Genomic DNA, 8,838 nt, shown 5'->3' with positions numbered 1-8,838 from the left:
ATATTTTCCTGGTATTCCAAGATTAATTACAAATTAATATAATTGGGCTATGAGTGTAATAGGATATCTTTTAAAAAAACCCAAACACCTCTTGTGCTCATGTTATTTAGGTTTGATGTTTTAAAATATTTATTCCTGCTAGACATATTTCTTCATTTACTAATGGATTAGAAAGTAGTTCATAATTCATAAAGAATGCAAATACAATGGCCTACTTGCTTCCAAGTACAGAATAAAATAATATTTATTGAACAGTTGTTTGTTTTCTGCATCACTACTGACACCACTCCAGGTAAATGTTGACAATTCACAAAGTAAGGCTCCTGCTAGGAGTGGTGTAGTTCCTGTATCATAATTACTCAGTTACAGCAGCTAGGTACAGTCTAGAAATTCAAGGTACTCCCACAAAGGAGTTATCTGCAAATAGATAAGGCCAGAAAGTAATAATGGGATGGTAGGAAATGGCAAAGCACGCATAATGTGTGCTTGAGTTATCTGTGAGCACAGTCGTGTCTATGCTCCCATCGACAGCCCTGCAGTTCTGCTATTCCCAGGCTTCACCAGCATTTGCGTCTACCCAGAACCACTCTCTTTGGCCATAGATGTCAGATTGGCTTGGTATGTGGGGTAAATGCCTCATGATTCTGTAATTTAATGGTTGAATCTGACTGTATTGAAGCTGGCAAGCAGAAATTGCAGTGGTGAGACTGGGGCATTAGGTTCTCCTGTATTTATTACACAGGAATGTGCTCAGGGCTATTGGCTAGGACAGTTATATAAGAAAGAGCTTTGCTAATTGCACAAACCAAGTTGGTTTGTTGGAGGACACAACTTACACAAAACCTGAAGAATTGGTTGCTCATTAGGAGTGATATGCCACCAGCCACATCATGCATATATCTTCAAGGCAATTACTTGGATTACTTGAATCAATAGTCAGAAGGATTCTGCTGCCCAAATTATGAATAATACAAGGTAATATAACCATACCAGAAGGCCATAACAATGGCTCAGCTCCCCGTCATTCAGAAAGGGAAAAGGCAGCCAAATATAATTTTTTGGAAAAATAATATCTACGTGCAACTTTCTCTCATTTCACCACTTTGAAGGGCTAGCTTTTTCTCCTGTCTACTGGAGTGACAAGATCATGACCTACCAATAAGCAGGATGAGTTCAGAATCCAGTACAGAAGTTTAATGATATAAAGAATGCACTCTTTTGATAATTACATTTGCCTATCAAGTCTCATACAACTTTTCTTTAATTTTTGCTTTTGCAGATAATGTCTATGTGTTAAGACAACTTTAGGTCATGGTTTCTCATTGTGTGAATATGGTGAACCAGCTAATTTGCAAAGCTGTGACAGGTTGTAGGCCTTAGGATGGTCTCAGAGTTTAAAGTTACTAATATTAGACATCTTGCTGAATACATCAGTCCACATGCTTCATCAGAGCTAGTCACTTCATAGGATGATGACAAAAAGAGAACAGAGCAAAAGCTATTAGCTGAGTAAGAGGAACCAAATATGTGCTTATCCTTAAAAAGAGGAACAGCAGTAGCTAATGTGTTATGAGAACCGATAAAAGCAATTGGTGATCAGAGCTGATCTCATGTGAGAAATTTGCACTGATGTTGGGATACCCAGAAAAATAAGTGGACAAAGGTAATCTTTTTGCCCTCAGCAAAGAAAAGACAGCATAACAAAGTGTTATTACAATCATAACATCTTCCAGATTCTGCCTAAGAACAAAGTTCTTGTCCATATGATGAAGGATCACATGAAGTTAAAGGGTGGATTCAGAGAGAAGAAAGACGCATGTGACCTAATCACAACCATCTGTAACATCACTGATACAAGGAGGGCAGTACAATCCTACATTGATCATGTGTTCAGCTTCTCAAAATTTTTTACACTGTCTGACTTGACCAGCTCTAGGCTTCCAGATGTGGGAACTTTAAGCCATCTCATTGAACTCATTGCAAGTTTCTGTCAGCAGCAAGAGAGAAGAGTCTGAGTAGCAACACACTACAGCAACTGGTTTTCTATCAGCCAGAGGATGGGACAAGGATTCAGCATGTATGCAATATTTCTAGGAGAAATATGAGAAAGATTTGGAAGAACAGAAATGGCTGGGCCTGCTATTGTTTGACACCTCTAAAATAACTTCAGATGCACCAGTGAAATGACAGACTTTGCTTCAACTACTTCTCCAATATAATGAAGTCAGTAAAAGTATGCTAGTGGGGAATGTAGCTTACCCCTAAGTATGATGGAAATGAAATGAAATTAAATGAGCATGTTTGTTAGGTCATCAAAACAGAAGGCAGGCAAAAATCCCTATTAATGATCTAGTTGTTCACAGAATGAATGACTGTATTTATTAAGGACCAGAAACATTTTGTCAATGAATCTTCACTCATCTTTCCTATATAGAATAGAATATAATATTTTAATGTGCGTGTATAAATAAAAGATTAAAAATACATTGTGTTGGTTTTGTCTGGATAGAGTTAATTTTCTTCAGAGTAGCTAGTATGGGGCTGTGTTTTGGATTTGTGCTGGAAACAGAGTTGATAACACAGGGATGTTTTCGTTATTGCTGAGCAGTGCTTACACAGAGTCAAGGCCTTTTCTGCTTCTCACCCCACCCCACCAGCGAGTAGGCTGGGGGGGGCACAAAAAGTTGGGAGGGGACACAGCCGGGACAGCCGACCCCAACTGACCAAAGGGATATTCCATGCCATATGACATCAAGCTCAGCATATAAAGCTGGGGGAAGAAGTAAAGAATTCATTGTTTTGCTTTGCTTACATGCACGGCTTTTGCTTTACCTGTTAAACTGTCTTTATCTCAGCCCACGAGTTTTCTCACTTTTACTCTTCTGATTCTCTCCCCCATCCCACTGGAGGGGGAGTGAGCGAGTGGCTGTATGGCACTTAGTTGCCAGCTGGGGTTAAACCACAACAATACCTCATTTTGTTATGGACTCCTCACAAAAAACGTGAAAGATTTTAGCATCTTTAATTGCCTATATCTTTGACTTCTGAAAAACTTAAGGGTTTGGGTTTTTTTTCCCAATCTGTTAATGGATGTTAATTGTGGGAAGTTAACTGCTGCTGACAGGACAACAACTTCAGCATTTGAAATGTGACATTGCTGTTGGGAGTTCAAATGTAGTTATATCTGGAGTTTACAAAATTTCTGTCATAGCGTTGCGGGAATACATTGATTTGTCTTATTTTATTCTCACATTAATTTTTTAATTTAACAGAGCATTTCGTTCAAGTGGTCAAGGACTAGTGGTAAAGAGGGATAATAAGTGCATTTAGTGTGAGAAACCATGATCACCATCCTACAAAGACTCCTGGCATGATTGCTTTTCTCCCAGGTCCTCTCCCTTTCTTAGTGGGTATTCAATTTGAAATAAAGCATCTTCAGTGTGCTCTTCTTATAGGACCATATGCTGCAGAGTGCTACCCACATCATTCTCTGGGGTTGCGGTGGCTTTCTCTATGGATATCAGCAGGTGTTTCTCCACTCCTTTACGCAGCGGAGTTCGTTCCTGGAAGGGCTGGCTCTTGTGGGTGTCAGGAAAAGGTAAAAAACTTCTTTCCTTTAGGCAAACCATGACCTTCTTCACACAAGTTGATGGCAATAAGGTCTGTAGCACGGGAGAAAGGACATTACCCTTGTAGAGCCTGAAAGGCAGGATAGAGCTGTGAGCTCAAAATCATTCTTTTCAGGTCCCCTGGTCCTTCACATATGAGTTTGAGAAGAGGGTGCTACCACTTCCTGACTGTGGAACTTTGCTAGTAGTTCAGAGATTTTCTGAGAATACAGAATATATGAAATACTTCACTTAGCTCTCCTACCTGAGGTGGGAGAATTTTGCCTCTCACCCGTTTGTATTCTTGACATATGGGAGCTGAAAAGCTAGGGGAGTGGGGTATAATTGAAAATGCCTGAGGCTTCTATTGAAAAAATTACAGTATCAATCACCAGAATGCAGTTTTATTTTTTTTTATTTTGCTTTGATTGTTGTTGTTTACTGTACTGCATTGTGTATTGGCTTTGCTGATTTACAATTCTAAAAATTTAGTGTAAAAGTGAGATTATCTATTATGAAATGCATCTAAAACCAGAGAATTAATTAATGAAGGATTTTAGTGCATTCTACATCAAAATGATTTGTGGATGTGAAGTAAATATGAATAAAATATGAAGTCTGAAAACTTCATTAAACAACATATTTTTTTTCTGTTCTCAAATTAAGAATAATTTTCCTCTGGTTACCTTTGAGGACTCATGGGATAACAGGAATGTCACTGGTGAAATTTGAAAATTCACAGGAGTTATATTAAAACATTACATTATTTAATTGGCTAAACAATAAAAAGACACAGTACTGTGGAGGATAAAATTTGTTTTCTACTTGAGGGACTATAATTTCCCAAGAAAAAGACATCATATATTTTCCAGCTCTAGTGGCACACTTAACTACCAAGGCATGAATCCTATGAGACAGACAAAAAATATTTTAAATTATATTCACCTTTCTCAGATACAATATCTTATACTAGTAAATCCTATTGATCCAGTACAATCGTCTTAGGGGGTAGTTGAAATCCTTATTCTCTACTCTAAATCATCTGTGAACGTTTATTTGGAAAAGAGTTGCCTTGAAAGAAGATTCTTACCCGAGACAAAACTTGCATAGTTCCATTTACAATGGATGACATCAGATTCTTATTTCTTGTGTTTTAGCTAAATTGAAGAACGTTTTCCTTTCTCTCATGCATTTTGAACTCTTTGGATTTTGAACTTCAGTAGGTGGATGAATAAAATAAGTTTTATCAAATATTTGCCTAATTTGTAAAGACAGTACTGTTAAATTGATGGCCTGGTATTTTTTCTTCAATATCTTGTTTTCCTGTGGTATTTAGATGAGATGAGGAATTTAAATAATCATAATGACAATATATGTTTTCATTATTTTTTGCCTCTGCTCCATTACGTTCTCCAGAAAACATCAATTTTTATTCTTCAACTATAAAACTCAAATGTTTTTTTTTAGTCACACAGAATTCCTCTCCAATCCCCCAAAACTCTTAAAAAAGCCAAACTTCATTAAATTTTATTTTGATTTGTGGATCCAAAAGTATCATAGTGCAGCTATAGAATATGACTCAAAATAAACAAAAACTCAGCAAAATCATTCTTTAGCTCAATAGAAAAATGTAGACTCTCACTTCTGTATGTGCCATTGGATGCCACAAATTTTTTTGTGCAAAAAGTAAAAATAACAGCAAGAAAAGGTAAAATGTTAGAAGTTCAGAGTGTTGATCTGAACTATTTTTGAGGTTTGCCTGTTGAAGAGTAGCTTGAACCCAGGGCTAATGTAGGAGGTTAGTAGGAGAGTCACATATTGCTCCTTTAAGAGGTATAAGCCTTTACTGGTTTTCTAGCATTTGAGTTCTATGGTTTAGAACTTCTAGTGGAAGATGTGGGACATCATTATGATGTGACGGGCTGGAGCAAGTCCTTGACTCAGTAATTGTCAGCTTCTGAATACAAGTTTCAGAATCTCTCGTACGATAAATCTTGTTCATATGAGTTCTCCTATCCACACCAGAAATATCAATGTGTATTTTTGAGATTATCTTAAAATTCTAAACCCTGTAACATTTATACAGGTTTAAATATCATTTAAATAGCTTACTTTTCAGGCTAATGCAAAATTATTTTCCCTTTCATTCTAAATATCTTGTTTTCTTTTTAAGAATTCAACAGCAATATTTTCTTTCTTTTTCTTTTTTAGTTACTTGATCTTATTCTGTATATTGTTAAAAAATGAGGGCATTTTCTCTTTTTAAGATAATATGGATGAAATCCATCTGCCCTTAGTTGGGCAACTAAAAATTAGATGCCTGTGTCTGAACTAGTCACTCGAGTCTCTTTTCATAGACAATAGAGAGAAATAAGTAATTTATAAAGTGAAATTTTTAAGAAAATTCAGATGAACAGACCTCTGATACAAAATCAACAAAAATATAAGCAAAATAATTTTTAAGTTAAACATAAAAATCCAGATTTTTTTTCTATTTTATGTATTATTTTCTTGTGTTGGCATGCATTTTCTGTGTATAGTTCATCTGTCACTAGTTTCACACTGGACATCTGACTTCAGAATGAACCTTGCACTTATCTCCTTAGTTATAACTTTCAGAAAGTTTTATTTCAAGATAATACTTCAAACAAGAATTATATTTCCAATGGTATCTCTGCCTTCCAACTCTTTGTCCACTTAAATTGGACTCTAAAAATCATAAAAACCACTTAACTGAGAGTACAAACAGATTGGGTTGCTTAGATATGTCTGGGGTTGGTTGGATGAACTGCACATCTTATGTCACACATCTGATCCAAACCCTTTACTCTGTGACTAGCAGATAAAAAAGAGTGGCTACCACAAACACATCAGTGCTTCTGAGCACAGCACTCTCTTAGGTCAGACTTAAGAGCAGCGCAAGGAGGAAACCAAACCAAGAAATTAGAAGTATGTACTCCCCACTAATAATATAGCTGTCAGTTCTCAACACCTAATTAGTGGTCTGAGATCCAATAATTTTTTTCAACAATACTTCCTCTAGTCCCTGCAAGGTAGAAGCGATCACTTTATCAGAGCATGATATTGTCAAAAAGCTTAAGCTGTTCATGTACTTCATAAGATATTTTTTGTCTGTTTGCCTCAAAATGCTGACAGCAACAGCTTTCCAGGACTAACAAAGCATAGTATTAGGCTTAGCTGTTTCATCAGAAAATAATAAAGATTGTTGTTGTGAAAAAGTAACCCACTCCAGGTTTATGCAAGTTTTTAAAACAGCTACTTCTTGCATAATGCTATGTATAACCTGCTTGAGACATGCAGTTCTCATAAAACCAAATGTCCAGAACACAACTGAAGGGAAGAATGAGCATTCTTGTCACACTTATGGTTGCTTTCAAGAAAGCTTGAATCCCAGCAAAAGAAAGGCACTGCCTTACTGTTGTTTCAGACTTGCTTTGATTAAGGAATGACATTCTTTCAGCTTTTGAGCAAATCTTACCCTATTTTTCACAACCAATCATAAACTTAAGGCTAAGCGTAAATCTTTACATTTAACCAGTTGGGTTGATCTCCTTTTCCACCAGTAATGTGAAATTAAAAAAAATAAGAAAGGTTTTTAATTATTACTGCTTAGAACAGTAACAAAGTTGATACATTCTTTTACTGTTCACAGAGAGATTCAAGAATTACGGTAGCTGGAAAATAGCTAGAAAAAGTCCAAGGATGATGGATACAAATGTTCACTCTGAGGTCTTTGTAATACCTCATTATTTCCGTCCATTCCCAAAAGACCCAGGCCTATCCTGAGCTAAAAATTTGCTTCTAGGCAAAAGTATCAGCTTGGAGCAAGATCTTAAAGCTGTCTCCACCATAGACTTGCTTCTTCAGAGTCACTTGCCTGTTGCTCTTTGCAGGGTATTTGCATTGGTCTTCTCTCAGAAAACTTTCAGTATTGAATGAGAGCATGATGTTGTGAGTCAGAATAGCCAACACAGTGATTTGAACATTTTCAGATAAAGTGATGATCCTACTATAGCTTTGGCTAAACCTTGTGTTTCTTTTGTTGTGTGACTACTGGAGGAACTGCTCTTGAAAATATTTTCACATATTTTTTGCTGCTGGACCATCAGATCTGAGGTCTGCTTCTCCTATAAGTGTCCAGATCAGTCTTTCAGTATGGCCAAGGAATCAGAAGTTTCTCTGTCAGTATCTGTTGGCTTCTAAATAACTGTTTGCATGGTGATTGGAGCAATTTTTTTTTCCTGAAGGATGGCTGTGATTACTTTTTTTTTTTTAATTAAATCTAAGTAGTCTAAGTGAATGAGGAGAACAAAGGTGTTTTACTGTGGATGATAGTAGAAGCATTTGACTTTTCCTCTGGATAAAGTGTGTTGCACCTTGACTCCTGATTTGGTGTCTTGAGCACATTTCCATCCACACAATAACATAAACTTATGTGCACAAATGAAACAAAGAAACATGGCCAGGGTGTTGCCTCCATTCTGCTTCAACTGGAAGAGAAGAAGAAACATTAATAGAATTAATTAGAAGAAACATTGCCAGGCGAACCCCCGCCCGGCCTCCCTCACCTTCCCGGTTGCCCTTACAGAACAGATATGGGGCCCTGGAAGTTGAGGGCCAGGCAAATGAGGATGTAGACGAAGGTCCATCCAGGAGGTTGCCTAGGGTGAGGCAGTCAGCCCCACGCATTATGACTGCCTCTGCCAAGAAAAAAAGGAGGGTGATTGTCATAGGCGATTCCCTTCTGAGGGGAACAGAGGGCCCTATATGCTGACCGGACCCGTCCCACAGGGAAGTCTGCTGCCTCCCTGGGGCCCGGGTCAGACACATTACTAGGAAACTCCCTGATTTGATACAGCCTTCGGACTATTACCCGCTGTTGGTTATACAGGTTGGCAGTGATGAGGTTGCAGAGAGAAGTCCTGAGGTGATCAAAAGGGACTTCAGGGCACTGGGGCAATTGGTTGAAGGATCGGGAGCACAGGTAGTGTTTTCCTCAATCCCTACAGTGGCAGGGAAGGACACTGGAAGGAACAGGAAAACACTCCTGATCAACACGTGGCGCAGGGGCTGGTGCCATCGGAGGAATTTTGGCTTTTTTGATCATGGGGAGGTGTATGCGGCACCGGGCCTGCTGGCGACAGATGGAGTCCAGCTGTCTCACAGGGGGAAAAGGGTCATTGCTTATGAATTGGCAGGGCTCATTGAG

The sequence above is a fragment of the Pygoscelis adeliae genome, unplaced genomic scaffold (assembly GCF_000699105.1).
Source record: "Pygoscelis adeliae isolate BGI_AS28 unplaced genomic scaffold, ASM69910v1 Scaffold312, whole genome shotgun sequence".
Classification (NCBI taxonomy): domain Eukaryota; kingdom Metazoa; phylum Chordata; class Aves; order Sphenisciformes; family Spheniscidae; genus Pygoscelis; species Pygoscelis adeliae.
This window is presented reverse-complemented; position numbering follows the sequence as displayed.